Source organism: Mytilus galloprovincialis, chromosome 8 (genome assembly GCF_965363235.1).
Source record: "Mytilus galloprovincialis chromosome 8, xbMytGall1.hap1.1, whole genome shotgun sequence".
NCBI classification, from domain to species: domain Eukaryota; kingdom Metazoa; phylum Mollusca; class Bivalvia; order Mytilida; family Mytilidae; genus Mytilus; species Mytilus galloprovincialis.
Genome location: NC_134845.1, coordinates 64,120,492 through 64,130,792, shown reverse-complemented (window position 1 = coordinate 64,130,792; position 10,301 = coordinate 64,120,492).

Here is a 10,301-nt window from a genome sequence, read left to right as displayed (position 1 = left end):
CCATGTCAAAATTTGTAACAGTAAACCATTATAGGTCAAAGTACGGCCTTTAAAACGGCGAGTCAGCTATTCACATTATCTCCTTATAAATAAAAACACAGACATATTTATAAGATATAACTAAACATCCACAAGTCATGAATAATTGTTGACAAATGCAAGGATATGAATTGATTTACTGACATAGTGCAAAAGAATAAGACGGCACCTTTCAAAATTCTAAAATAATTTGATCTAATATAACCTGCTTAAGGTTAAACTAATAAAATGATAACTTGTAGTCAAATATTAAGCAGTTATACCACAAAAGGTTAAATTTATAATGTATATGTAAATAGATACAATGTATATTTTTATAACAGGGTTTGCCGGATGTGGGTTTTATGATGGTAAAGGGTCGGCGGCTGAATATGTATGTTTACCACCAGATCCAAACTTTGTAAGGACAAGTGGAACTGATTTTAGTCGTATGTATGGTAGGGAATTCAAAAATAACTTTTTTGCCTCCAAATATTCTTTTGATGAAGATGTTCCGTGTGCTCTATGTAGAACGACTCGGATTACTTCTGTTATAATGATTCCTGGTTAGAATACATGCTACAACGGATGGAAGATTGAATACCATCATTTAGGTTCCTCCCTAGTAGTGAGCCAGGACCACAGCCTTGACCATTTACATCATTTAGGTTCCTCCCGAGAAGTGAGCCAGGACCACAGTCTTGACAAGTTACATCATTTAGGATCCTCCCGAGTAGTGAGCCAGGACCACAGTCTTGACCAGTTACATCATTACAATCATTGTTTCACGAAAACACGAAAAACGCATCAAATATGAAACTAAAAATATGTATTAACGGTTTAAATTGATTTTATTATTTTTATAAAAAATAATTAGTTGATTGTCAACGAAACAATACTCCGTTACAGACAAAACAGAGGCGAATTAAGGGATGCACTCCTGAGATAAAATGGGGCACCCTTTGGAGTATGATTTGAATTGTCATTACTATTTTACGAATTAGTCTGTCATTAATGGTCAAGTTTTCATTCTATGTCTAATTCAAAAGACATTAGGTAATAGTTATACAATGCAGATGCAATTAATTACCAATTGTTAATTTTGAATAATTAAATGTTAAAAAGAAAAATCATTTTAGAAAAAAGAAACATTTGTTTTATGAGGTGACACTGTATAGTTGATATCATTTAGAAAAGTAAAATTTTCCATTGATGTGGTGTTGTGAAAACAAATTAAAATTATAAAAATTAACCGTTTCTTGGTCTTCAATTAAATGTTAAAAAATATTCAAGGAATAAATGTTACGTTGAATTTTCCCCGGACATTTGTAAAATTGAGAAAGGAAATGGGGAATGTGTCAAAGCGACAACAACCCGACCATAGAACAGACAACAGCCGAAGGCCAACAACGGATCTTCAATGTAGCGAGAAACTCCCGCACCCGGAGGCGGTCTTCAGCTGGCCCCTTAAAAATATGTATACTAGTACAGTGATAATGGACGTCATACTAAACCCCGAATTATACACAAGAAACTAAAATTAAAAATCATACAAAACTAACAAAGACCAGAGGCTCCTGATTTGGTACAGGCGCAATATTTCGGCGGGTTAAACATGTTTATGAGATTTCAACCCTCCCCCAATACCTCTAGGCAATGCAGAAAAGTAAACGCATAACAATACGCAAATTAAAATTCAGTATAAAAGAAGTCCGAGTCCGATGTCAGAAAATGTCACAAAAGAAAGTAAATAAAACGACAATCATACATAAATAACAACAAAATACTAGCAGTTAACTGACATGCCAGCTCAAGCCCTCAATTAAACTGATTGAAAGATTATGTCTTCATCATATGAGGGGTTTAGTATCATACTATCATAAAATATATGAGAAGAACATAACCCGTGTCATGCCAACAACTGTTGTTTAAAAAAAAGTGTTTAGTTCCGATGCAAAATCCCTATTAGTGTTTTGCTACTGTGATGCCCACATCCAAATGATTTTGTTATGATTATTAGGTCTTTCCACTTTTCTGTGGAAAGCCTATTGTATTTGTTCTGATTATTTTTTTTTTTTTTTTTTTTCTTCCGCCTAATTTTGTTCTTGCGATAAACATTTGTTTCGAAATATGTCGCTTAGATATTTGGTATATGATATCGAACAGTTTATGCGCTTTTGAAATTTACCCTGCGTAAACGAATACTTTTCTTTGTAGGAGTTATCTCCCCAAACACTGTTTTCCTTGTTAGCGCAACTCCTTCGCAACCGTAAAATATTATGACAAATTTATTTTACAAAATTACTCGTTATATCCTTCGCATGATTTGTCCTATTTTGACCGAAGCGATATGAACGCTCCATATGAGTTATTTCCCCTTATGCATTTGTTATAAGTGATATGCATTTCGATCTTGTAAACCATAAGTGCTAGAGACCTAGGATCTTTTGATTTGAGGTCCTTGGTCCAAAAAAATGAAAATTAGGTCAAGGTCAAAGGTCAAGGTCATATTTGAGATTTTCATATGTCTTTGATTTCCCTATAATTCTTAAATGGTTATAGATACAGAAAATTTAAGCAGGGAAAAATGTTAAGGACTTCAAGGGGCAACTTTGTTACATTATGACTATATTGGGTTTACCATTGTGTAAGGAACATAATCCCCATTGATGGTTTATATAAAGCCATTATTAGACAAAACTCTTAAACAAAATGACCTTGACCCATAGGGTCTTCTGCAATGACATTGTGAAGAAATGACCTTGACAAAGGTCACAAGGTCAAAGGTCAAGGTCATGTACATATGTGATTTGGGGCACTACTTGAAGAGTTTTATGTGTGTTTGCCTGCCAACCAACCAACCAACCAACCAACCAACCAACCAATCAATCAATCAATCAATCATGATCATGATCAATCAACCAATAATTATCATGATCAATCAATCAATCACGTTTCCGTCTCGTGTGTTTATCATAGGGTTCAAGATCTTCTTTGTTTCTTTTTCGCTGTTTCAACTGACCCTATCCAACGTGTTTGACCAAACAAACAACCAACCAACCAACCAACCAATCAATCAATCAATCAATCAATCAATCATGATCATAATCAATCAATCAATCATGTATCCGTCCCATGTGTTTATTATACGGTCCAAGATCTTCTTTGTTTCTTTTTCGCTGTTTCAACTGACCCTATCCAACGTGTTTAACCAACCAACCAACCAACCAACCATGCAACCAACCAACCAACCAACTAATCAATCAATCAATCAATCAATCAATCAATCAATCATGATCATGATCAATCAATCATGTATCCGTCTCATGTGTTTAATATACGGTCCAAGATCTTCTTTGTTTCCTTTTCGCTGTTTCAATTGACCCTATCCAACGTGTTTAATCAACCAACCAACCAACCAACCAACCAACCAACCAACCAACCAACCAACCAACCAACCAACTAATCAATCAATCAATCAATAAATCAAGTAATCAATCAATCATGATCATGATCAATCAATCATGTTTCATGAAAAATTGAAATTTAATATTGTTCTTGCGTCACTTCTGAAAAAAAATCAACATGTACTCTGAAACTACAAGTACAATCGACCTCAAAATTTGCAGGCAGCAGGGCATACATGTACTTAAAGTTTATAAAAAAATTTGGTGCAGATATCTCTCAAAGCTTTTCCTTTGGCAATGCCGTAAAAATCACTTGCAAGGTCCGTAAATCTCAGTAAAAACCTACAATAAAATGTCCGCTCCGAGATTGAAATACTAATCTGTGTTACAAACAGGTGCTGAAAAATGTACAATATCAGAAAATAATCAATAAATGTGTTTTAAAGTTACACCGGATCAATTAAATCCAAAACATGCACTGCCCGTGAACTGTGATCCAAATGTCAATTTCCTACAATGACAAAAGAAATTACATTGTGTTTATTCCGTCTCTATACATGTTGTCTGTTCAAAGTCCCCACCTAAAAAGAAATAAAAAGACCAACTTTTCGTTATTATAAACCCGTGTCACGTGATGTGGCGCGCGCGCTGTACCTAAAATAAAAGAAAAACTTTCCAAACTAAACATGAAACTTCTCCGGTAACAATAATATAGACCCCATACAGAAACAAACAAACAAACAAACAAACAAACAAACAAACACCCCCCCCCCCAAGTTCAATTAATTTTAAAGGGGGAAAGAAAAAAAAGCAATTGATTTATATTTGTTATAGGTTGCATTTCTGTAAATATTGACAAGGCAATTTCCCATAAGAACTCCTTTTACGGCTAAAACTGTACCACTTTTACTATGAAGTTTTGAAAAAAATCTAATCCTCGAATTGAAAGTGCATATGCACCCCATTTTTTTTTCAAAGGTAAAAATATAGGGCTGTGAGGCATATTTTCAACGTTTATATGCCCTGAACTTCTCAGAGTTTAAACTAAACTAATTTGACATTCCCCAATTCTATTCTCAATTGTATTGAAGGAACTTAAATGAAATTAAGGGAACGTGTACTTTTTTGCAAAATACAAATCCATTGAATATTTGGAAGAATAGATTCACTGTAGCATTTTCATACATTTAACAATGGAACTTTTTGTCTTTCTAAACTATGACAACTAATCAAATTTTCCAAATATGGCTTCTCGAAATATTTGTTATAAAATTATTAAAAAAGCATCAGTTAGTCGGCAAAATTTGTAATGGCATTTCATAGATAAAGCCATGTTTTCTCAGTGTTAAAGGACAAACAATTGTCTCCAGTTACTTTCATTCCATTAATTTGAACTGGGGTGGATAGTTATCACGATGGCAATCATATTTAGAGTGAGGCTGCTTGTCTTTCATAAACCCTGTATTTATGTCATTCGCTAAAGCCTCGGTCACACCTTGCCGGATAGCTCGAACGACACCTAACAGATAACTTCTTTTCAATCCGTTCATGTCTGTTAGACGTCCGTTCTTATCCGTTAGACGTCAGTCCATATCCGTTGTATGTCCGTTAAGCGTACGTTTTATCCGTTGACGTCCGTTCTGTTCGGTGAAAAAATTTGAGCATGTTCAAAACTTTTAACGGACGTCCAACGGATAAAATGTCCGTTGAACGTCCGTTATGCGTCCGTTTTGTACGGTACTCGTCCGTTTTGTTTCCGTTTTGTATCCGTTACGTGTTCGTTATTTTAAAGAACAAACCAAAACCAGTTACACAGAACATTTTGAATATTAATGCGATCTACACTTATAATTATTGTCGCCTTTAATTTTTTCGTATATCTTGTTTTATCCGGTACGCTTCTGTTAGGTGTCTGTTTTATGCGGTACTCGTCCGTTGGATGTACGTTCGACATCCGTTATGTCCGGTACGTTTTCGTTTCTCGGACGTTGCATATCCGTTGCATGTCCGTTATGCATTCGTTAGGCGTCCGTTTTATTTGGTCAGTACTTCAACGGACTTCCAACGGATAACAATTTTATCAACGGACAACTTTTATTTTCATCCGTTAGGCGTCCGTTCGTCTTATCCGGTAAGGTGTGACCGAGGCTTAAACTACAATCTAAAATTTATTCTAGATAATAAATATCCGCGAGTAGGTTGATTGAAGAACGCAAGTCTTGGTGTTAAATAAATTCAGAGGGAAATTTACCCTACCACCTTCCTCCAAAATGAATATCTATAAGATTTCTTTTCTGGATTTATTGTTTCAAGTTTCAAAAACTTACACACACACCTTATTAGAAAAAAGCATTGATAAACAGTAGTTTGACAACACCAATTTTGATCACTGCAAAGCTTCATATTTCCTAAAGAATAGAACGTCTTTCAGCTATTTTTACAGACATCGAATAGTGTTATGTACCACCTTACACTAGTAATGACCTCAAACAAGACACATTGACAAAATGCATGTATTAAGCATATTTTGATGAATACTTACATAATCTGCAATTATTTACCACGAATTCAATTCTAGCTGACACATTTCGCAGGTGCTTCTAATCTCATAAAGAAATGGACTATCATCAATGGTTTTAAACAGAGTTTACAAAACGGACTGCTTTTGCAATGCAATATACAAAATGTCAAGAGTCAAACAGTTTTTTTTAATATACCTTTGATCCAATTTGATAGAAGTCAACTGTCTCATTGAATACACCATGGCGCTAGAAGTCAACAGTTTTATTGACCACGCTAAATCACATTTTCGCTTGGCTTTATGGCTTTTAAGTAGCTGTCAACAACTGCGAGTTCTTTCAGATCTGTACTTAGTGTCTTTTTTGTATTCGAGATCTATAAGTGCATGAAATACCCGGCTACGTCTACTTTGTGTTTTGTTAGATGTATCACTATTTGTTTCCATCTGATGAGTTTTCAACTGATTTTAATAGTTAGTTTTTATGTTGTAATGTTACACCACTGTACAAGGTAAATTAGGGTTTCGTGCTCACAAACATGTTTGACCACGCCACATTATGTATGCACCTGTCCCAAGTCAGGAGCCTGTAGTTCAGTGGTTACCGTAGTTACATGCTTGTCATATTTGTTTTTCGGAAACTGTTTTGTTTTTTAGTTAGACCGTTAGTTGTCACAATTGAAATATTTCTTATTTCCATGTCGGAGCCTTTTATTGTTGATCATACGGTATGGGTTTTGATCATTGCTAAAGGCCATACGTTCGCCTATAATTCACTTACATTCACTTCGTTTGGACTTTGGTGGACAGTGATCACATTTGAAGTCATACCACATCTCCTTCTTCTTATTATGTTTGTATATATACAATGCATCCACACACAATATGCATGCTTGTATTCTGTCTTTATAAGATTTTAGCAGAAAAATAAAATAAAAAATCATATTGCCCAATTTGAATAATTTCTACCAGGAATCAGGTCGACCCCCTAGATATATTTAACTAGTTCTGTTATCTATGCATTGTACATTATTGTACAAAAAAAGTGCTAGAGAAAACAAATATCACTAAACGAATTACTAATCTGGAATAAGACCATCCTGTAAATACCAGTCGTTAAACTGAATGTATAAAAATCACAATGAGCTCATTAACGAAAGTCTCTTATAAGAAGTATTGAACTTGTGATCAGGGTATAATTCAAGTGACTGCAAGAATGATCGACGGGCGGCTTCATAGTCTCCTGACATCTGTAAAGCAATACCAAGAATTTTGTAGTCTTCAGAAGGTAATTGTCCATTTTGTTCGATACAATAATTTTCTACTAGAATAAGTTGTAAAGTGTGGAGACAATTCTGACATTGTCTGACATTATTGAGATGATAATGACACAGAAATTTTAGAAAATAAGCATACACTATAGAAGAAATAAAACATACTTCATTTTCCACTTCCATGTGTAGTTCATTTGGTATTAAACATGACTTTTTTCCAAATTTCATGAAATCTATAAGCATTGTTTTCCATAGTCGAACGATAGTTTTCTTCTGAAATAATTTCAGTTCTAGCAATTGGTATTGAATATCCGATATCTCCATGAAGCTGTATAGTTTTTCGGCAGTACATTTCGATAAAGAATACATGATGATGCATAACGCTTTCTTGTATTGTTTTGATGTATAGAAAAACGAAGCTAGCATCAACCATCCGGAAACAGCGTCATGATAAATATTTTGGAGCAGAGTACACAGACAGGAATTATACTGTTTATATTGTTGTTTGTTACTATTTGTAGTACTATTCAGCGAAATAGTCTGCGCAGATTGTGCACACCTCAATGACAGGTAGTATGTATATAAGTATTTTAGGTAGGATTTATCACAGGACATTATCAGGCGGATTCCTTTTTTGTATACATAAGTTTGAATCTCAAACTCAACATCCATCCAATTATTTGAAAAATATAACAATTTGGAATTCAGTATTTTTGCAATATCGATAGTATGCAATGAATGTGGTTCGACGTGATTAATCAACATTGAAACATGAAAGTTAGATAGTTGATCAGAAAATAAGACGCACCGCCAACTATAACTATGTAGGGTATATAGTCTATCTAAGAGAAGTTCACGAGCCCGGCCCTCTATTTTATTCTCAAACAGGTTGTTTTCTGGAATAAAGTAATGCAAGCAAGCTGAATACTTAATACAATAAATAAGTCTACTAAAGCAACGCGAAAAACAATATATAAGATTATTTGGTTTCCAGATGGATTGTGGTAATTCTTCTGATATCCAGAAAATAATTGTTTTCACAAAATATGAACAGAGTAAATCTGAACATTCGGTGTTTGTTTCTAGAACGTCTTTCACAAGAATTTTTAAAAGGGCATAGCATAATAATTGTGTGTGTGTAAATGTGTTTATGAGCATTTTTTCACCAACAGAAAAAGATATTCGCCATTCTATATCTTCTTTTGGTGATCCCTTAACTCCAATAGGTACAAAAAGTACTCCATGTTTTATGATACTTTGTTTGACATTATAGCTGGGCCATGAGTTGTTTGATCTTGTTATCCACTGGAATGCTTGTGATATCCATGTCTTACAATGTAAGCAAAAGGCTTGGTCTATCTGTCCTCTTTGGTGCGACAAACACGGTCCATGAATTTTGTGTATATCTGAATAAGATGTACCTAATACGGATTGTTTCAACAATGTGCTTGATAAATAATATATTCCATTAAATTCATCCCACACTTTTAATTTGATACCATTGTTTTCTGGAAGCAAATGCGTGTAACCAGGTTTTACATCGTCTGTTACCATTCTATAATAATACTGTATATTTGGCCGTTGTCGTTTTTTTTCATCTGAATAAACCTCGATTGGTTTTACTACATGCATTATATCCAAATCGCTACCTCTCATATCAAGCCCTTCTCCAAAACTTCCACTTGTTATAGTTACATGATATTTGTTGCTTATCACATTATCCCTCACAGAATTCAGTAGTCTGATTGTTTTAACATGATTCTCAGTTCCAACTATGTTTTGACACAAGAATTGATAAAGTGCTAATGATTCGGTATGTGTGTCAGTGTCTAAAATAAAAACGAACTTACTAAAGCGATTTATTAAAAGAAATACAATACAATGTTCACTATGCTAACCGTTGTCATTGAACTGCAATTACAGTGTATCTTCAAATTGTGAGTCGTTGCGCTTTCAATTTAGCTCAAAAATGTGTAAAAAAAAAATAAAACAGAAACATTTTCCAAAATACTTGAAGTAAAAATGAAGTGTTGGGATGTTTTACTATTACGATTTAATGGAAAGTCCAAACATTGATAACTGGTTAAAGAAAGAAACTATTTTATTATGATCAATTGTGAGACTGAATAATCGTTACCATTTTGGTTTGATGATAAGTGACTAGCTGATCATTCTGTCATTTTATGGAGTATGGGGTCTTTTTTTTCTTTCTAAAAAGCAGCTAATTTATCGCACGACGGTACGTTCATGCTAAAGTCGAAGTTTAATTTACAAACTTATAGGTCGGAAGTTCAAGTCTTTTTATGCTAATTATACAAAGTTTTAGAAAAGAATAGTTTGTGACCACTTTACCGAACAAAAAAGGCCAAAACCCCCGAAAACATAACATAAACCTCGTAAAAACAATCTCAACCTGCCTTTTAGTGTTTTGAACCTAAAGGTAATTTTATAGAAATCCAAACACTTATACACCATGGAACAAGTCAAATGCTTGTTTTTAAACTGTTTCAGGCACCTGATTCCTTCAAACTACGACAATAAAACAACAATCAATCCTAGCCTTCCTATTGTTGTAACACCTTCTGCTACAATTTCATAGAGATCCATACACTTATACAAAAGTTACTATTTGTAAACAAAATGTTTTCGGTCAAAAAATGGGTTTGGTAAATGACAAAGACATCGTCATTACAAAATACGAAAGCAGAAATTTTGCAGTCGTTTAAAACGTTCCCACGTGACATAATGTGTATAGCCAGTCAAATTCATTACACACTTTTATTTGTAATGTGGAGAGAGTCAAAAGAGAAAATGAAAAGATAATATGACAGAGAGTGGTCAACGAATATTCCTTCATTAGATACTCCTGGTTGTTTGAAGGCATGTTAAGCATGTAAAGGACGTTGCGGAGTTAGACTTAACTGTAAGCACCGAAACTTTTCCCAAATCACGTGACTAGGACCAGTGAATCATTTGTGTATATCGACTAGTCTGTGACAGTGGCTCATCAACATGACATACAGGCAAGATATTCAATCATAAATGTCTCTCTCATGACAATTTTCGTATTTCTTAGAAGAAATT